Source organism: Macrobrachium nipponense, chromosome 47, assembly GCF_015104395.2.
Source record: "Macrobrachium nipponense isolate FS-2020 chromosome 47, ASM1510439v2, whole genome shotgun sequence".
NCBI lineage: Eukaryota > Metazoa > Arthropoda > Malacostraca > Decapoda > Palaemonidae > Macrobrachium > Macrobrachium nipponense.
Window position 1 is genome coordinate 24,481,532 of NC_087222.1, and position 22,384 is coordinate 24,503,915.

General features: G+C 36.8%; 2 pseudogenes; one reads left to right on the top strand and one right to left on the bottom strand.

The window, feature by feature from the left end:
• LOC135204587 (cytoplasmic FMR1-interacting protein-like) overlaps positions 1 to 1,125 on the bottom strand; it is a 35,963-nt pseudogene extending 34,838 nt beyond the window's left edge.
• LOC135204588 (carbonic anhydrase-related protein 10-like) lies at positions 646 to 21,392 on the top strand (annotated as a pseudogene).
• The last annotated feature ends 992 nt before the right edge of the window (positions 21,393 to 22,384 follow it).

The window sequence follows — 22,384 nt, forward strand, 5'->3', positions numbered from 1 at the left end:
ACAAATACCTCAAAAAGACGACTCACTCTGTAGGGATCCCCGCAAAGATGGCCCCCCAGGCCTAGGCGAAGACTGAGCCAGAAGAATGCCTGTAGACGAGGAAGGCGAAGAAGAAACAACCTGAGGGTACGCGTAATCTGGAGAAGGAAGAGGTGGCGCAGGGAAACCCTCCTCCGGGCAATAGGCGCCCAAGCTTGGACCCGGATTAGCTCCATGGTCCGGAAGATCCGCTCCGTAATCCAGCAGGGGCATCGGCGGAGGAGGGGGAAGAGGGCGGTCCATTTCGTAGTCTATCGGAGGGGGAGGAGGAGGAGGAGGAGGTTCCGGGAAGTCATAGTCCTTCGGAGGGAAGGGGGCGGGGGCAGGTCGTAGTCCTCCATAGGGGGCGGGGGTGGAGGCGGAAGGTTCCCGAAGCCACGCCTGTCCATGACTGTAGACCCGATTCGCCTTCGTTCAGTGGTGTTTCTCCCTTCGGAATGTTTTGTTTCTCATGAGTGCTGTAATCTGTAATGTATCAATGTATGTTTATGTTCTTAACCTATCTACTTTCTCCCATTCTTACTACATGTTGAGACCACATTATAACCTTCTTCTATTTGCAAACAAACAGACAACACAGAAACACAGACTTTGGTGGGGGCCATTATGTCAAAAAGTGGACCTTCTTCTGTCTTTACACAGACAGACAACAAAGAGACACAGACTTTGGTGGGGGCCAATATATCAAAAAGTGAGTCAATCATTATAATGCTTGTGGTCAAAATAACCAGAAACTTGTGGGTATATTTGTGTGTTATGACTTACAAAAAGGGTCTTATAGTATATTGAAATGAGTAGTTTTTGTGGTAAGAATATTTTATATATTAAAATGTTTATGCAAATTTGTTTGCAACTATACATCCGGTTGGTATATACACAAGACCACACCTTGCAGGACGGTGTCAAACATTTGTGTTTTGTTGTAAAATTGATCAATAAATAACAAGAACATACAAAAGAAAGTAAGATACAGCAAACAGATAGAGTTGTTGTATAGAATTGGATAAAGTAATATGAGATACAGCGGCTAAACTGAATTATTGTTGATTACATTCATAATCACGTTTTGTTCAGATCACACCAGAAATGCGAACATTTAGATTTGTTTGTCCTGCACAAAGCTACGGCTATTTTGTCTGGGTAGAGTTCGATGGTCCACAACAGGGGTCTAGACCCTCCCACTAAAAGCATAATTCACTCGTGTTGTACTCGTGGGGAGTTAGGGGGCCACTCACAGCAGGCCAAAATTGGGAGAAAGATTGGTCGAACACGAATTTCTCGGAATTGGGCTGTCAACACTCGCCTAAAAGTGACCAGATTTCTTTCTCTTTTTCACAAAAACAAATATATATTCCAGGGGATCATCGGCCACGTGTGAGATAAACATCGACGATGTACTTCGATGTATCTCGATGTATTTCTGTGTGTTTTTGAACGAACAGGGAACAGAAGAACACGATAAAAGAGGATGACTGGTGAAGACACCTTACGCTGACACCAAATAGAGGTTTGACTGAGGATTGTGCGTCGTCTTATCTAATCAGGAAACGTCTTGCGATTACAGTAATCTTTTACTTGTTTTATATGCTCTCTCTCTCTCTCTCTCTCTCTCTCTCTCTCTCTCTCTCAAAGAAAGCTAGACAAAATCATAAGAGCGCTGTGAATGAATTGTAAACCCCTTTTAGGATGGACTAGTGAGTCTTTGAGACATCCTGATCCTTATAACTCTCTCTCTCTCTCTCTCTCTCTCTCTCTCTCTCTCTCTCTCTCTCTCTCGCTGGCGTCCATATTGACTTCAAACAATGCAATAAAGATATAAGATAAGAAATAGAAACTCATAAAAGCTAATTTTCGTATTTTTAAAAATGATCTAATCCATGTATACTCGTCATTGCTCTCTCTCTCTCTCTCTCTCTCTCTCTCTCTCTCTCTCCCTCTCTCTCTCTCTCTCCCATCGAAAACTCAAAAAAACTAATTTTCGTATTTTTAAAGAAAATCTCAACAGACGAATCCATATATAATCGTCATCCCGCTTATTACAAGTGGAGTCTTCAACGCTTCATTGATCGACTGAAACAAAATGCGTCGCTCTAGTGGCGGTTCGAACTGACAAAGTTGACAATTTAGGCCAAAAGTTGAGTCATTTCCTGAGTTGGAGTCAAACTTTTCATTTTTTTTCTTTTTTATTTAATTTATTTGCGATGTTTTTCTGATTTTTTTTTATTGGAGGGGAAGAATATTGAATTTTGTTTTATTTTTTTATTTTTTTTATTTTTTATTTTTTCAGATTTTTTTGAGGGGAAGAATATTTAATTCTTTTTTATTTTTTATTTTTCTGATTTTTTTAAGAATATTCAAATTTCTTTTACTTATTTTCGATTTTTTTTCAGATTTTTTTGGTAGGTTTTTTTTTTGTTTTTTTTTCGGGGGGAAGAGTCTAATTTTTTTTTTTTATTTCTTATTTTTTTGTTTTAAGATATTATACTGTTTTTACTAATTCCATTTTTCTGATTTTTTTTAGGGGGAATAATATCTATTATTTTATCTTTTTATTTTTCTGATTTTTTCAAAAATATTATTATTGCTTTTATTTCCTATTTTTCAGATATTTTGGTGAGGAAGAGTATAATAATGATTAATGATAATTATAATAGTTAATATTATTATTATTATTATTATTATTATTATTATTATTATATTATTATTTTATTATTATTATTATTATTAACAGATTGAAATATATGAAGTGGAGAGAGAGAGAGAGCGAGAGGGAGAGAACGAGAGAGAGAGAGAGAGAGAATTCTGATGGATCAAAGAGAGTCTATTTTTATTCTTAAAACTACAGAGAGAGAAGAGAGAGAGAGGAGCCTAGAGAGAGAGAGAGAGAGCGAGAGAGAGAGAGAGAGAGAGAGAGAGAGAGAAGGAGGAGAGAGAGAGAGAGAGAGAGAGAGTTCATATAAAGCCAGAGATTCAAAGAATCAGACTCAGTGCTGGCTCAGACGTCGACGTGAGAGGACCTCTTTCAGGGACCTTCGTCTCTCGGATTCTTTCCCGAGAACCGCGCGTGGATTTTGCAAAAAAATTATTTTGAAACTGTTTAAAAACAATCTAGACCGAAACTGAACAGCGAACTATAGCGGTGGATGATGTGGCTACTCGCCGGCTGGTTTTTTATGAAAGTGGCTATGGTTTTGAAGGCTTTAGATTGTTTCAAAAATTGAAAATCGAAAATCAAAATCCTGGATTGGCTCTCTCCGGCAGTGGAGTTTTCGCGCGTCTTTTTTCTAGACTAGTTTTTTGGCGCCCCCCTTTTTTTTAACCTTCTTATTTTTATTCTTCCAGTTTTCCAGTTTCCAGTTTCGTCTAAACCATCTAGCAACAATCTCCCCACCTTCTTCCTCTCCTTCCTCCCCCCTCCCATCTTTATCAAATGCTTCTTCAAATAGAGGGGAACAGGCGCCAATATCTAGAGGTGGCCGGAGTGATAGTTTTGGGATATCTGGTCCTTCTCTGTAGTCGAGTGGGTAAGCTCACTGTGCTCTTTGCTTCAGGCCTGAATAACCCCTTATAACTGTGATTTAGGCTCAGTAAGACAAGTGATTATTTTATGAATGCATATTAGGTTTATATTTAATTATGTTCAATGTATATTGTGAATATTTTGTTGATTTTAAAGAAATCTATGCCTGATTAAGCCTTTAAGATTTGATTTTATGTTCAATAGGTCAAATGATTATTTTATGATTGCATGTTACTTTTTTTGGTTAAGACGTATCATGTATGTTCAACGTATATTTTGAATATTTTGTTGATTTCAAAGATATCTAGCTGCAAAAAAAAAACCTTTATTAATTAAATTTATTCTCAATATGTCAAATGATTATTCAATGATTGCATGGTTAGGGTTATTCAAAACGTATATTTAATGTATGTTCAATGTATAATAAGGTAATATATTAATTATTTGCTTGCCAGGGTGCCTGATTTTATATGATTTAAATATACTGCTCAATTGTGAAATAAAATGAATTGGTTTTAAAATAATGAAAAAATAAAGCATTATTGAATGAATTTGCTAATATACTTAAAATCATATTATGGCATATAAAAACAATTTATGGAAAAGTTAATTTTAATATTATCTCTTTATATTCTTTAAAATAATTCAAATATATTGTCAATTTTGTGAAGTAAAATTTACTCAGCTTTCAAGACATGGAACGAATAATTATCCAAAATAATTTTGAAATAGTGAGAAATATCATTTAATATTATCTGTCGAAAATCCAAAAACAATTTTGAAACTCCTTTTTTATATTTAAAATAAACGAATACAAACATATTCATAGATAAAATTCTAAACAAAACCCCAAATATTATTTTGAAAAAATAGTCAGACATTTTTAAAGATATTTTTTGTTTTCAAAATAAGTCAATAACGTCTTGAGATAAAAGATGGAGCATACATTTAGATAAAAGAAACAGAGAGAGAGAGAGAGAGAGAGAGAGAGAGAGAGAGAGAGAGAGAGAGAGAGAGAGAGAGAAGTGATGAAAGGGGAATTTGGAAAAAAAAACCTGATCGAACGAAAATAAGAATAAAGCCAATAACAAGTGTACAGAGAGAGAGAGAGAGAGAGAGAGAGAGAGAGAGAGAGAGAGAGCTAAAAGGGGAAACAGAAAACGATAAGACTGAAATAAAACAGAGGAGACAGAAAGAAGCACAGAAAAGTTTGGACGAAAAAATAACAACACGTAAAGATTTAGACCTTCAATGATTTTGGAAGAACTGTTTTATAGGTATTGTTTTAGGCGGTGCTCTCTCTCTCTCTCTCTCTCTCTCTCTCTCTCTCTCTCTCTCTCTCTCTCTCTCTCGACCAACCTATTTTTGGCTTTTATCATCTTTTATCTCCTGACTTATAAAATATTCTTTGGGCATATTTTTGTAAATATTTTTTTTTTAAAATATCTCTTTGTATTTTAGATATTTTTTGTATTTTAGATTTTATGGGTCGTTTCTACGTGTTTGGTCAACATGTATGTATGTATATACATACATTTATATACACATATACAGTCTTAACTAATACCTAGATTCATTCCTGTAAACATACATTTATACATAATGCATGTGTGAATACCTATATATGTATACATGCATACCTTTATGTGTATGTATGTATTGAACTCATGCATACATAGGTGCCTTTATGTATGAGTGATTAGCAGGGGTGTTCATTCTTGTATGCATACATATGTATGTATGCATGTATGTAAAAATATATACATATATAAATACATACATTTAGGTATTATAAATGTACGTATGTATAAAATAAATACATATATTCATACCTTCAGGTATGTATGTATGTATGTATATAAAAAATCAAAATTCATTTAAATAAAATACAAACCTTCAGGTATTTACATATGTATTTATGTATGCATAAAATATATACATGTGTAAAAATACATTTAGGTATTTACACATATATATATATATATATATATAATATATATATATATATAATATAGATATATATTTGAAATTGGGATATAATGTATACATACACAAATAAATACATTTAGGTATTTACATATGTATATAATGTGTTTTGAATACAAATATATACATATATGAATACATTCATTTAGGTATTTACATATGTATGTATGTATGTATGTATGTATGTATGTAAAAATACAAAGAAAGCTGTTGCTAAATGCGAATAAATCTGAACCTATTGTATCCCTGCATATACATACACTATATATAACGCATATGTATACATATGTTCAACAAACACGCTCTCTCTCTCCACAGGGGCCCTTGGTGTGAGCTGGGATTGGGCTAAGTGGTGGACCTACGATGGTATATCAGGTAATTTTTTAAATATTTAAAATGTTCATTTAAAAACTTACAATATTTAAAATGTTCGAAATGTGTAATATTGTTTAAAAATACAAATACAATAAGAATATCTATCAAAACATTTAAGCTATCGAAAAATATTCGAAATATATTTTTGGAAGATCTTTCATTCAAAAAACAAGTCTGTACAATGTTTTTGAAAGTATTTCGAAAGTATTTCTGGGAGTATAAAGAGAATATTAGAATATACTTTAATTAAAAAGCTTTTAGAAAAGTTTATTCCTCCAGAAAAATTTTGTAAAAGGTTCAAAGAACCCATTCTCTCTATTTTTAAAGGTATTTCTTTTACTATTTTGTACAGAATTATTTTTAGATCGATGATGAAATACTTTTCTGAAATATTTTTCAAAACCTCCTTTACAAAATGTTTTCTGGATCAAAGATTTTCCTAAACTATATTTCGACCATTTTCAATATTTTAAGTTTTTTTCACTAAAGAAGTTTCTTATAATAATAATAATAATAATAAATAATATAATAATAAATAATAATAATAATAATAATAATAAATAATAATAATAACGATGAATATTATTATTTTATTATTATTCTTATTATTATTTTATTATTATTATTATTATTATTATTATTATTATTATTATTATTTTATTTATATTAATAAAGTATGCTTGAGAGAGGGTCTGCTTTCCTAAGTAACACTATTATTTATTATTATTTTTTTTTTTTTTTTTTTTTTTTTGCTCTATTACAGTCCTCCAATTCGACTGGGTGGTATTTATAGTGTCGGGTTACGGATTGCATCCTGCCTCCTTAGGAGTCCATCACTTTTTCTTACTATGTGCGCCGTTTCTATGATCACACTCTCTGCATGAGTCCTGGAGCTACTTCAGCCTCTAGTTTTTCTAGATTCCTTTTCATGGATCTTGGGATCGTGCCTAGTTCTCCTATGATTATGGGTACAATTTCCTCTGGCATATCCCATATCCTTCTTATTTCTATTTTCAGATCTTGATAATTATCCATTTTTTCCCTTTCTTTCTCTTCAACTCTGGTGTCCCATGGTATTGCGACATCAATGAGTGATACTTTCTTCTTTACTTTGTCAATCAACGTCACGTCTGGTCTATTTGCACGTATCACCCTATCTCGTTCTGATACCATAGTCCCAGAGGATCTTTGCGTGATCGTTTTCTATCACTCCCTCAGGTTGAGCTCGTACCACTTATTACTGCAAGGTAGCTGATTTTTCGTTTCTTGCACAGGCTTCAGTGGAGGGCTTTTGCCACTGAATCATGCCTCTTTTTGTACTGGTTCTGTGCAGTGCTGGACATTCGCTTGCTATGTGGTTTATGGTTTCATTTTTTGTATTGCACGTCCTGCATATGGGAGATGTTATTTCCGTCTATAGTTCTTTGAACATATCTGGTTCTTAGGGCCTGATCTTGTGCCGCTGTTATCATTCCTTCAGTTCCCATCTTGAGCTCTCCCCTCTGTAGCCATTGCCATTTGTCCATCACTGGCTAGTTCTTTAGTCTGTCTCATGTATTGTCCGTGCATTGGTTTGTTGTGCCAGTCCTCTGTTCTGTTTTTCATTCTCCTCTCTGCATATTTCTGGGTCTTTGTCTACTTTTATTAGTCCTTCTTCCCATGCACTCTTAGCCACTCGTCTTCACTGGTTTTCAGATATTGCCCCCAGTGCTCTGTTCTCTGATGTTGACGTAGGTCCTCTATTACTTAGTAGTCCTCTCCCTCCTTCCTTTCGTGTTATGTAGTCTGTCCGTATTTGTTCTTGGGTGTAGTGCATTGTGTATTGTCATATGTTTAGGGTGGTTTTTCTGATCTATGCTGCGGAGTTCTGCCTTCGTCCATTCCACTATTCCTGCACTGTATCTGATTACTGGCACTGCCCATGTGTTTATGGCTTTTATCATATTTCCGGCGATGAGTTTTGACTTGAGTATCGCCTTGAGTCTCCGCTATATTCTTTCCTGATCGTGTCCTTCATCTCTTGGTGTTTTATATCCCCTCCTTCCATTATTCCCAGGTATTTGTATCCTGTCTCATCTATGTGTTTGATGTTGCTCCCATCTGGTAGCTTTATCCCTTCAGTTCTCGTTACTTTGCCTTTTTTGTATGTTGACTAAGGCGCATTTTTCTGTTCTAAACTCCATCCTGATGTCACCAGATACAATCCTTACAGTCTGGATTAGGGTATCTATTTCCTTGATGCTCTTACCATACAGCTTGATGTCGTCCATGAACATCAGATGGTTGATTCTGTTGCCTCTTTTCTTGAGTTGGTACCCGGCATCCATCTTCTGTAGTACTTTTGTCATGGGAATCATGGCTACCACGAAGAGTTATGGATGGGGGCAGTGAGTCGCCCTGGAAGATCCCTCTCCTGATATTAACCTCTGCTAGTCTTATTCCCAGAGCTTGTAAGTATTGTATTCCAATTGCGCATTGTATTTTTTGAGGAAGTTGATGGTGTTTTCCTCTGCCCCATATATTTTCAGGCATTCTATTAGCCATGTGTGTGGTATCATGTCGAAGGCTTTCTTATAGTCTATCCATGCCATGCTTAGGTTGGTTTGTTCTTCTCCTACTGTTCTTCATTACCATTTTGTCTATCAGAGATGGTCTTTTGTGCCCCTACACTTCCTTCTGCAGCCTTTCTGTTGGTGGGGATGGTGTTTGTCTCATCTAGGTAATTGTATAGCCTTTCACTGATGATACCTGTTGGCAACTTCCATACATTATTGGTAGGCAGGTGATAGGCCTGTAGTTACTGGCTATATTTCCCTTACTCTTGTCTTTTTTTGTACGAAGGATGTTCTTCCTGTGGTCATCCCCCCCCCATTTGGGTGCATGGTGATTTGAGATACAATGCTGGATTGTTGTTTGCTATTCGTGGGTGTATGGGCCTTGAAGTTTTTGAGCCCAGTATCCATGGACTTCATCGGGACCTGTGGCTTTCCAGTTTGGCATGCATTTTCTTTAGTTGGTGTCTGACTGTGTCTGTCGTGATCTCTGTGAATCTTTGTTTTATTCCCCTGTTTCTTCTTCCTTGACTTCCTGGAGCCATGTTTGCATGTTTGTTGTGTGATTCCGGATTGCTTCATATGTTTTCCCAGAGTCTCTTACTTGGTTCGGCTTCAGGAATTTCTGGGTGGTTGTCTTCCCCTCTTAGTGGTTGGTATAGTCTTTCTGGTTGGTGGTTCCGAATAGTTTGTTCTGTTGGTATCCCTTATTCCTGTTACATGTACGTTGGGTCTTATGTGCTTTGGCCTTAAGCCTCTGTTTTACATCTTCTGTTGTGTTGTTTAGTCCCCTCTCCTGTACTTTGTATTTTTCGTGAGTTCCTCCCTTGTTTTCTTGCTTCTTAGCCTTTTTTCTGCCATCTCTTTCAGTTTACTAAAGTCAGATCTCATCCCACCATGATTTGCTTTTCCAGGCGCCTTTTCCAAGGAGGTTGCTGTTTTGGTTTCTGTTGGGTTGGTTGTGCTGGTGGTGTTGGTGTTCGTATCCCATCAGTTCTGCTACTAATCTTGCTCCTGCATATGCCAAGATATTTGTTTCTGTGATACTTGTGGTGTGTATTATGCCCATTATTTCATTGACCTCACTTGTTTTCTCCCTTAATTTCTTGGTGTTGTAGGCTTTCATGGAGGGGATCTTTGTTCTCTCTGTATCTGGCTCCATCCATTGTCTAACCTTTTCTACCCATTCCGTCCTCTCTCTTGTTTACTTGTCGGTCTTCGTTTTCTTCGTGTGTCGTTGTTTGTATACCTCATCATCCCTGTCGTCTTCTGTGGCATCGTCTTTCAGTTCGTCTTCGTGTAATTCGTTGTCGTGTGACATTTCCCTTTCCAGTTCTTCTCTTCTTTTCTGTTGGGGAGAGCCAGTTCTTTTTCTTTATGTTCCTTACTTGGTCTGCAGCCTCTGCTCTGTTTGGTGGGTGTTATTCCTCTCATTCCAGATGTTGACCAACCTTCTTCTATATCCTCTCCCCGTCGGGTTGCTTCTGATGTAGCATCTCCATATTTCCCTATTTTCTTCTCTGTCCATTTCTTCCTTTGTTGCTTTGCTGTACAATCTCAGGCTGTTGGAATTACGTTGTTGTGGTGGTCAGTTGCTGGATGACGACTTCCAAGTACTTGACTGTCTTCCCCTTCAATTGGGTTGAATACCTGGCTGCCGGACGAAGCTCCTCTGTTTGCCAGAGGATCCATTTACGTCGTTGTCGATTATTCCTTCATTTCTTAACATCATTGCTGAGTTTTGCTATTTAATCCATAGCTGGACCCTACCCCATCAGGGATAGGTACTCATTTACAGCTGAGTAGACTGAGGAAATTATGGTAAACGATCCTTTCCCAAGGAATCAACGCCGAGGAGAGCGGTCACCCATCCAACGACTGACCAGCCCCTCAATGTTGCTTAACCAGGCCATTGACGGACCTAACCCACTCTGCCACGGCGCCACATATTATTATTATTATTATTATTATTATTATTATTATTTATTATTATTATTATTATTAATTGCAGGGCCCCAACTTCTTTGGGGGCTGATCAACCCAGAGTGGTCCCTCTGCACCCACGGGCGGCGTCAGTCACCCGTCCAACCGTGACCCCAAGTCAGCTGTTTGCTGGACGAACTTGTTCGCCCCCTCACATTGCTAGCACTCGTTAAGATCTGTCTCCTCTGGGATTAATTTATCCCATGCTGTGTTCCCTTACGCTTATGGAGAATTTATCTTTTCTGTTGTTTTGTTGGATTTTTTAATTTATTATTTATTCTGTTCTCCTTTGGTTTGGGGAATATTTTATTTTTCTTTAGTTTTGTCGGAGTTTATCTTTATCTATTTATTTACTTATTTTGTTTTAGTATTTATAGGGGGAATTGGTATTGTAAGGTATATTGATATTTTGTGTTTTCATTGGGTATTTTTCTCTTTATATATTTTTAGGGAATATTTTGTTTGTTTGTTTGCTTGTTTTATTTTAGTATTTTCGTTTTTGTATTTCTGGGGAATTTTTTTTACTTAGTGTTTATTGGGGAATTTGCATTGTTAGTATTTTTGGGTGGGTGAAGTTTTTCTTAGTATTTTGGGGAATTGTTTCTTAATATTTTGGATATTTTTTTTTTTTGGTATTTTGGGGGGAATTCTTATTTTTTGTGTGTGTTTTTCATGTTTATAGAATGATTTTGAATATTTTTAAAGGTAAATTTTATTTTATATTTTTGCGGGTTATTTGTGGGTATTGTATGGAATCTATTTTATTTTTGGGTAATGTTGTGAGTGGGATATTATTAAAAAATAAATAAGTTTTTTTTTTTTGGTGGTGGGGGGAATTTTCGTGCAAGAATTTCTCTCTCGTTTTGGATTTGGTTGAAATGAATTCAGAATTGAATTGAAAAGTATAAATATTAGTTTATGTATGGATATATAAATCCTATATATATATATATATATATAATATATATATATATATCTATTAAATATGTAAAGAGAAAGAGAGAGAGAGCGAGAGAAGAGAGAGAGAAGAGAGGAGAGATACCCAATTTTTTTTTTCTAAATAGCAAATCAAAGAGTTTTTCTTAGGAGTATTTTGTAAACCAACTTGAAACCAGTTTCATTTAAACCAGTTATATATAAACCAATTTTAAACCAATTAAATATAGCCCAACTTGAAACCAAATTCCCCACCTCACTCTCGTAACAATTTATCATCTTGATGGTCTCTCTCTCTCTCTCTCTCTCTCTCTCTCTCTCTCTCTCTCTCTCTCTCTCTCTCTCTCTCTCTCTCTCTCTTTGTCCACCATCTTTATCGCCAATTCTTTCAATATCTCTCAAAGCACCAACGAAAACTTACTCGGTTTTTGCTGTCTCTCAGTTTTTTCCTACAGTTTTCCGCTTTTTCCTTCGTCCTTGCTCCCCCCGTTTCTTATTGTCCACTTCTTCTTCTCTCTTTCCCTCTCCCCGGTCTTTTCTTTCTCTCTCTCTTTTTATGCCTCGTGTTTATTTCCAGTCTCATTTTTCTTCCCCAATTCGCATTTTTTTGACTCTGGAATTTTTTTCTTTTTCGAAGTTTATTTCTGGACTTATTTTTGAGGGGGAATATTTTTTATTTATTTTTTATTTATTCCCTGTATGTTTTCTGATGTGATTTCATGGGGTTTCAAGTTTCTTGATTTTCCCTCCCCCATTCCCCCCTCTCTCTCCCCCCTAACCCCCCTCCCCCCCCCCCCCTCCCCACTCTCCCCAGATCCCCTCAATACCCCCCAACCAGCCCCCCCCCGCCCCCCCCCCTCCCCCACCCCCTTGCCCACCCTCCCCCCCCCCCCCCCCCCCCCCCCCCTAACCCCCCCCTTCTATCGCCCCCCCCCCCTCCCCCCCTCCCCCCTTCCCCCATCACCCCCCCCCCCCCTTCCCACCCGCCCCCCCCCCCCCTCTCCCTACCCGCCCCCCCCCCCCCCCCCCCCCCTCCCCCCTCTCCCCGCCCCTCTGCCCCCCACCCCCCGGCCTTTTCCCCGCTCCCCCCCTTCCCTACTCCCCTCCCCCCCCCCCCCCCCCCGCCCCCCCCCCCCCCCCCTTCTCCCCCCTCCCCCGACCCCTCCCCCCTTCCCCCTCCCCCCTCTCCCCCCCGCCCGCCCCTCTCCCCCCCCCCTCCCCCCTCCCCCCCCCTCCATTGTCTTGCTGTTGGGTCTGTTAGTCTGTTTTGCATAAAGTGTTCTGTGGCTGTGTGCAAGAGCTCATAAAGTTTTTGTTTCTGTAAGTTTTTTGTTTTCTATGTCTGTTGTGTCTGTTGATTAAGAAGCCTTGGTTCTTGACCCATTGTCTTTTCTGGTCTGTGTCTTGTCTGTGTCTTGTCTGTGTCTGTGTCCAAGAAGCCATAAAGTGTTTTGGTCTGTGTTCTGTCCATGTCTGTTAGTTAAGGTCCCCCCTGTCTGTTCTGTTCTTTGTCTTTCTTATGTCTGTATTTGTCTATGTCTGTTTTATGTCTGTGTCTGCAACCCGTTCGTTTACACTCGTAGTTGACAGCTGAGAGAGAGAGAGAGAGAGAGAGAGAGAGAGAGAGAGAGAGAGAGAGTTAAGTATCCAAATCCCATGCATTTACTGAAAAGCGAGGCTGCGTCCATTAACTCACAGCAGAGAGCGGAAAACCGTTTGGGTGTGGGTAGCTGGAAACGTCCTAAATATGCAAATTGACCTGTTAAGTTTCCGTTAAAGCTTCAAGGTCGTATTTCAAGGCCAGGGGTCAAACGGGGTCAAGATCCAGCTCGGCTGCCGCAGCGGAAAACTGTCAGCTAGCGTTAGCCCGGAACGCGAAAGCGCTATTCCAAGGGACGGCCGCTGAACGCTGCCCCCAAATTGCCAATCTTAAAGTGATTTCCCAAGAGATAATTTTTTGTAAAAAGATGTTTTTGAAGAGTATTGGTGATCTCCTTTATAACAATCGGTGATGTTTCTCTCGGCGTCTCAATACGAAGTTTAGTAGTGTCTCGCTCTCCCAAGAGAGAGAGAGAGAGAGAGAGAGATGAGAGAGAGAGGAGAGAGAGAGAGAGAGACTGCTGGAATAAACGGTTGTAATCTGTCCTTGCTACGGCAGATACGCTCTAGCCTCTAGAGGTTCGTTTCAAGGTGTTTAAAGTGGTTTAAAGTGTACTTATAAACTCTCTGATACTTAAAAAGGTTTTATTTTAGATTTACTTAAAGATAATCGGCCGTATTTACGAGCGTTCCAAGTGTTCAAAGTGACGAATCTAAAAGAATACTTTTACTTAAGTTGACCTGATGAGATTTAGAAGTGTTGACAGATGTTAAGTTATCTTAAATATATTTTCAAATTTTAATACCTTATTATTTATTTAAAGAGAATAAAGTGTTTCTAGTGCTTGTAAGTGTTGAAAGCTATCTTTAAGAGAGAGAGAGAGAGAGAGAGAGAGAGAGAGAGAGAGAGAGAGAGAGAGAGAGAGAGAGACCTTACAATAGAGAGAAAGAGGTCTATAATCCCTCACGCGAGAGGAGAGAGAGAGAGTGAGGGAGAGGAGAGAGATAGATCGAGGAGAGAGAGAGAGAGCCCTTACAAATAGAGAAAAACGAGTCCTATAATCCCACAGAAAGAGAGAGAGAGAGACCCTTATTTGGTCTTACAATAGAGAGAGAGAGAGAGAGAGAGAGAGAGAGAGAGAGAGAGACAATAGAGAAAAAGAAGTCTTTAATCCCACAGAGAGAGAGAGAGAGAGACCTTACAATAGAGAAAAAGAAGTCTTTAATCCCACTGAGAGAGAGAGAGAGAGAGAGAGAGAGAGCCCTCAATATCTACCCCATCTACTCTTATCTACTCATATCTCCCACACAGGTGGGCGGAGTCATCAACAACACCGGTCACAGCGTCGTACTGTCCTTAGACGGGTCAATCAACATTACAGGTGGACCCCTGTCCTACAGGTACCAGGTGAGAGAGAGAGAGAGAGAGTGGAGGATTTTTTTCAGATCTTATAGCCATACCCTATCTGAATTCTAAGTCAGGGATTAATCCTATTGAATAGATACTGTAAGTAGGATTATTTTTTTATGAGGGTCAAATACAGGACCTTCCAGATCCTATTCAATGCTTCAATCCTAAATGAAAGATTTCATCCCTGGAGGATGACGAAGCCCTTCTTGGAGGAGTCCTTCTTGCCCTTAGGATGATTCAGGAGGACCCAAACCATGCTCACATCCTATTCCATTCCTGAAGCCTTTCCTGGAATCCTACTTGAAGCTAGGATGATTCAGGAGGAACCAGAAGGATTCCTGTCATCCTAACTCACCCTGAAGTCTCAGGAAGATCACTGTCATCCTTACTCATCCCTGAAGACCTCAGGAAGGATTCCTGTCATCCTAACTCACCCTTGAAGGACTCAAGAGGATTCCCTGTTATCCTTACCCACCCCTGAAGGACTTAAGAAGGATTCCTGTCATCCTAACCCACTCCTGAAGGATTCAGGAGGATTCCTGTCATCCTTAACCACCCTTGAAGGACTTAAGAGGATTCCTGTCATCCTTACTCATTCCTGAAGGACCCATAAGGATTCCTGTTATCCTTACTCATTCCTGAATGACCCAGAAGGATTCCTGTCATCCTTACTCATTCCTGAAGGACTTAGAAGGATTCCTGTCATCCTTACTCATTCCTGAAGGACCCAGGAGGATTCCTGTTATCCTTACTCATTCCTGAATGACCCAGAAGGATTCCTGTTATCCTAACTCATCCCTGAAGGACCCATAAGGATTCCTGTTATCCTTACTCATTCCTGAATGACCAGAAGGATTCCTGTTATCCTTACTCATTCTGAATGACCCATAAGGATTCCTGTCATCCTTACTCATTCCTGAAGGACTTAGGAGGATTTCTGTCATCCTAACTCACTCCTGAAGGACCCATAAGGATTCCTGTTATCCTAACTCATCCCTGAAGGACCCATAAGGATTCCTGAACTAATAAGATATTTTCTTTAATTTTTATTTTTTTTTAATTCTATTTTTTTTTTTTTTTTTACTCCGAAGGTAAGCCACGTCCAACTCCACTTCGGAGGGAGCGACAGGTCTGGTTTCTGAGCACACCGTGAACGGGACGGCCTTCCCTGCAGAGGTAAGGGGAGAGAGAGAGAGAGAGAGAGAGAGAGAGAGAGAGAGAGAGAGAGATGGTCTTGATACTACTGTAAATAACATTCATTTGGTCTCTTGATGATTCTTGAAATATATAATAATAATAATAATAATAATAATAATAATAATAATAATAATAATAATAATAATAATAGTAATAATAATAATGATAGATTACCTTCAGCATTCATAATTTTTTGAAAATTATAAAGCGAATTGTAAGGAAAATAAAATAAACAATATGGAAAGTCAACTCGCTTAATTCTGCCATTCTTTTTAACAGAATAATAATAATAATAATAATAATAAGAATAATAAGAGAGAGAGAGAGAGAGAGAGAGAGAGAGAGTCTCGATACTATAGTGAATAGCATTCATTTTTTGAGGATTCGTGAAATATATTTATATAATAATGATAATAATAATAATGTTGATAACTTGAAAGCATAGGCATCTAAGTGACGCATTATCGATGTAATCCGATAATTCAACTGCTTTTGCCGCCGATAATCGCCTGCTTTGACCAGACTCCATCAAATTCGAGATTATAAGATATCGTATTAATATCGAGGCAGATTAGAAACTTGATTGGCTGATCCGGGAAGGCGCTCGGGCCAATCAGATCTCGGCGCGATAAAAAGGAGCTTGACTAAATCAAGTTTTAAAATTAGACTATTTTTACATTTTTTCTTTATTATTTAAAAATTTTTTGTGGTGTTTTCTGTTCTTGTGATTTATTTATTTGTTTATTCGCTCTCTCTCTCTCTCTCTCTCTCTCTCTCTCTCTCTCTCTCTCCAAAAACCTAGGATTGTCTGGTCTATTGAAAAATATAAACAATAACTTCCTCAGCTGGGGACGTCCTGCTGTGTCGTTCTTCCCTGCCTCCCGATTGGTCGAGGCACTGCAATCGCGCGAGGTGATTGGTTGGGGAACGAGCCAATCGCGTTGCGAGAATGTGCACGTTTAACCAATCAGAGCATTTGTTGTTGTTTTATTATTATTATATTATCATTAAAGGAGACGTACGAGATCAAGCCAAGGTTTAGATGGATGTTATTATTATTATTATTATTATTATTATTATTATTATTATTATTATTATTATTATTATTATTATTATTATTATTATTATTTTATTTATTTATTTGTTTCATTTGCTTTGCAGATCTGCAGACTACGGTTATAATTCACAGTTGTTCAGCAATTTCACCGAGGCAGTGAACAGGGCAAATGGAGTAGTTGCAATTTCAGTGCTTTTGCAAGCAAGTATTCATTGAATAATATCTGATTAAGTCTTTGAATAATGTTTAAAGAAAGTCTTATTTTTTTATGAGTCTGTTATTTGATAATGGCTCTGTTAAGTCATTTTTAAATTAAAGTGTTTTGTTTAATATTGACTTCAGTATTCATTGAATAATATCTGATTAAGTCTTTGAATAATGTCTAAAAAAAAGTCTTACTTTTGTAATGAGTTTTTTTTATTTAATAATGGCTCAGATAAGTCTTTTTTATTATTAAAAATTAAAGTGTTTTGTTTAATATTGACTTAAGTATTCATTGAATAATTAAGTAGGTAAGTGAATAATGTCTGATTAAGTCTTTGAATAATGTCTAAAGAAAGTCTTATTTTTAGTGAGTTTTTTTTTTTATTCAATGATGGCTCAGATAAGTCTTTTTTTATTAAAAATGAAAGTGTTTTGTTTGATATTGACTTAAATAGGTAAGTGAATAATGTCTGATTAAGTCTTTTAATAATGTCTAAAAAAGTCTTATTTTTAAATGAGTCTTATTTAATAATGGCTCAGTTAAGCCTTTTTTAAATGAAATTGTTTTGTTTAATATTGACTAAGTTTTTTGAATGAAAGTTTTATGTCTTTTTTTTAATAATGTCTAGATAAAGTATTTTTTTAATGAAATAATGTCTGATTAAGTCTTTGAATAATGTCTATTTAAAGTCTATAAAATACAATAAAATCTAGACTTTTTTTATTTACAAAACAGTTTTTGAGAGAGTTGTAAATGTCAGGTATTTAGACTTTTTTTATCTAAATCTGAGATAAGTCTTTCGAACGGCATAAATTCTAGCCTTTTTGATTGAAAAAGTCTTTGAGAAAACCTTGAAAATGTCATTGAATCTAGACTTTTCCTTTTAACTCTTAAAAATTCTAGAAAATTTCTATAAATCTAGACCTTTCTATTGAAAAAGTCTTTAGGAAAGTCTTAAAAAGTCTAGAAAAATTCTATAAGTCTGGACTTTTCTATTGAAATAGTCTGAAAATCTTCAAATGCCAGGGATCTAGACTTTTCCTTTTAACTCTTAAAAATTCTAGAAAATTTCTATAAATCTAGACCTTTCTATTGAAAATTTTTTTGGGAAAATCTTCAAAATGCCAGAGAATCTAGACTTTTCATTTTAAGTCTTAAAAAAGTCTATTAAAAATGTCAAATAAATCAAGATAGATCCTTAACCAGAGAGATAGAGATATATAAATAGAGAGAGAGAGAGAGAGAGAGAGAGAGAGAGAGAGAGAGAGAGAGAGGGTGGCCAATGGCTCTCTGGGAAATTAGAAGGAAATAGCGGGAAATGACGAAGAAGGCCTTTTGGGAGGGGGTAGGTAGCTCGTCGTTTGCAACAGCAATTTTTGCTTCGAACGAACCAGTTTGTTGTTGCCATATGAGGCGCTTTGTTTTTGTTTCCCCTTTCCGGTCGGAAGGAGTTCTGAGTTCTCTCTCTCTCTCTCTCTCTCTCTCTCTCTCTCTCTCTCTCTCTCTGTATGTATATATATATCGTCCCCCCTCCCCCTCATCCAACCAACCCGCCCTCCACCTCCTCCCCCCCTCTCTCTCTCTCTCACCGGTTATCACATCCCCATTGTGTCAAGGTTTATGATTATAACCACGACAACCTCAGACAAGGCGGGCCAGGTGAATATTTATTTTTTTATTCTTTATCATTATTTTCTCGTTTTTCTTCTTCTCGTCTCTTTTCGTCTTTGTCTCTGGCGCGTCTGGAAGACGGTTTATTTGTTTATTTATTTTTTTGTAGAGCATGTTCGTTGTTTGTGTTTGTTTCGTCTCTGTTTGTGTTTTGTTTGTGAGTGTTTGAGTAATTTTTTCTTTGATAAGTTTGTGAGTTTTTCATTGTGGGTTGGACCCCATGATTTGTATTCTGTCTGTCTCTCTCTTTCTCTGTCTCTGTCCTGTCTTTGACTCTGTCTGTCTGTCTGTCTGTCTGTCTGTTCTGTCCTGTCTGTCTCTCTCTCTCTCTCTCTCTCTCTCTCTCTCTCTTAGTGAGTGTTTTTTTAGATCAACATCTGAGATTCTTATGTTGAAATCATTGATCTATATTCTCTCTCTGTCTCTGTCTGTCTGTCTGTCTGTCTGTCTCTCTCTCTCTCTCTCTCTCTCTCTCACGCCTCATTTCCCCCTCAAGTGGGGCGGGGGAAGACCCCATTTTGATCCAGTCACAATTTTTGGGGGCTGGATAAAAAAAATCGTCCCATTTTTACGCGTTGCTAAGGAAGATGTATCTTCTTATGTTTATCTCTCTCTCTCTCTCTCTCTCTCTCTCTCTCTCTCTCTCTCTCTCTCCACAACGTGGGAACCGTCCCTGGGAAACACAGCTGAGGCCAAAAAGGAATATTCTATTTGCGAAATAAGAAGACTTTCTCTCTCTCTCTCTCTCTCTCTCTCTCTCTCTCTCTCGCTCTCTCTCCTTTGGATACCGGTGACAACAAGCCCCTTGACTTCAGAGGGGCCTGTGTATGTATGCGTGTGTATACGTACGCATACATGCATGTATGTGCTTATATATATACGTACCTACACTCTGGGCGGGTCTATTTATATACACATACACTACAGGGCCTATGTATATGTGCATATCACTCTAGGTAGGTGTATGTTCATATATGTATATATATAAACATACGCATATGTACGTACACTGCAGGTAGGTCTACATTTATGAATATACCCTCCAGGTAGGCCTAAATATACAAATATACTCTCCAGGCAGGGCTAAATAAATAAATGTACCCTCCAGGTAGGCCTACAAGGAATGCCTAGCCTCTAGCTAGGCATAAATATACAAATATACACTCCGGGTAGGCCTACAAGAAAGGCCATGCCCTCAGCGTAAGTGTAAATATATAAATGTACCCTCTAGGTAGGCCTACAAGGAATGCCTAGCCCTCAACTTACGCCTAAATATATATATGTACCTCCCAGGTGGGCCTACAAGGACATGCCGCCTGCGGCCTCTGACAGATGCGGTCCAGAGGGTACTTTGGGCGGGTCACGGCGTCCGCCGTGGAGCGGGTCAGCGTCCGGGCACTCCTGCCCGAGGAGAGCCGCCACTACATCACCTACGACGGGTCACTCACCCAGCCCCCTTGCCACGAGACGGTGACCTGGGTCCTGCTGAACCGGCCGGTGTACATTACTAAACAGCAGGTTGGTCAGACCGAGGGAGCGATGTAGCGTAATAACATATATATATATATATACTATATATATATCTATTTCTTTTAACCCTTTAAGGAACAGGTGTTAATCCTATATAGCGTAGACAATGGTTAATCCTCCGTAATAATGATATATATATATTTTCTTTTAACCCTTTAAGACAGGTGTTAATCCTGCATAGACAAGACTTAATGCTATCAGACAGGCTCTTTTAAGACACATGTTAATTTAATCAGATAATGGTTAGTTCTTTTAGACAGGTGATAATCCTATGAGGCAGGCAATGTTTATTACATAAAACTGGTGATAATCTAATTGAAACAGGTGTTAATCCTGTATAGACAATGATTGATATAATAAGGCAGGTGTTAATTCCATATAGACGAATGTTAATCGCATAAAACAGGTGTTAATCTTTTAAGACAGATGCTTATTTCTTTAGACAGGTGTTGATCTTTCAAGACGTATATTAATCCGCCATGGCTGCGTTGAACAAGACAGGTGTGACCATACGAAAAATTATAATCCTTTACAGATGTTTCGTTCTTTGACAGATGCCTGTTTCGTTGGCAGTCGTATCAATGCTTTAACAGCTGTTAAACCAATATCCATCCTCTTAACAGCTGCACATACCAAGACAGACAGATGTTCGTCCTTTTGGTAGATGCATCAATTCTTTAACAAATGCTAAATCAAATTCTCTCTCCTCGACAGCTGCACGGACTCAGACAGGTGCACCAAGGCAGCAGAAACATACCGAAGGCGAAGATGGTGAACAACTTCAGGCCCACGCAACAGCTGCACCATCGGCCTCTGAGGACCAACATAGACTTCACCAACAGCAGACAGCTGCATTGCCCGTCTATGGCACCACAGATGTATTATACAGGTGAGATAAAACAGGTGTGACAGGTGTTGAAATAAGTGGACATATTTTAGATTTGATATAAATGAAGTGGGACAGTTTATTTTACATTTTCTGCAGAAAACAGATCACAAATGTCAGGGGAAAACAGGTTTAACAGGTGTAGCAGGTGTAAATTCCATTTTCTATCGGTAACTCCCATTTTCTATCTCTTCCCAAACAGCTAACACTTGGAGGTAATGGTAAAACAAGTATATTGTAAAATTATCGTCTGTTACTAAACGAATCATTGTAAAATATTGTAAAATATCGATAATTATCGATTTTTGCCTAATAATGAATTGTCAAATATCGTAAAATATCGTCTTTTAATAATAAATCATTGTAAATCATTGTAAAATATTGTAAAATATAGTAAAAAATCGTCCTCTACCAAAACATTAATCGTAAAATAACGTAAAATAAAAACTTAACAGTAAATTTACAATAGATTTTAAGTAGTAAATATATTAGGGTCAATTTAAGAATATTTTTCGGTTATTTTTAAAATAATTAAATTGTCTGATTATTATCTGGTTATTTTTAACCCGTAAAATAATTGGATTATCTCTGAATTATTTTTAGGTTATTCAAAAAGGGCAGATTATTTTTCATTCTAAATTAATAAAATATTTGAATTATCTTATCTATCTTTAATTAATAAAATACTTGAATTATTTTAATTATTTTATATTAATAAAATAATTGATTTATTTTAATTATTTTAAATTAACGAAATAATTTAATTAATTCAATTACTTTATATTAATAAAATAATTGAATTATTTTAATTATTTTAGATTAATGGAACAATTTAATTATTTTGAATTAATAATTGAATTATTAAATTATTTTGATTAATAAAATCATTAAATTATCTTTATCTTTAATTTGAAAATGAATGAATTATCTTTATTTTAAATTAATAAAATAATTGCATTATCGCCATTATTTTAAATAAAAAAAATTTGTGTCTTGTTTTTAAAGTAAAAAAAAAAATTCATTTAAATAATTTTTGAAATAAAAACAAAGTATAATAAAATATTGAAACAACAGACTATGAAAAAATAAGAATATTGAATCAATAAAATATTTTAAATATAATAAAATATTAAAACAGTAAAATATTTTAAAATAATGAAATATTAGATATATTTTATTTCGAGAAAGTGTGATAAAATTAATACAAAAGAAACGCGTGAAAAATATTTCATTTGAAATAATTCTGATAAAATATAAAGAATATATAAAATAGAGAAAGGAACTGTATTATTATTATTATTATTATTATTATTATTATTATTATTATTATTATTATTATTATTATTATTATTAGTTAAGGCTGAACTGTATGACTAAGAAATAAATAATTTATTGAAATACCTCGACTTTTTATTATCCTGTAAATGAGAGAGAGAG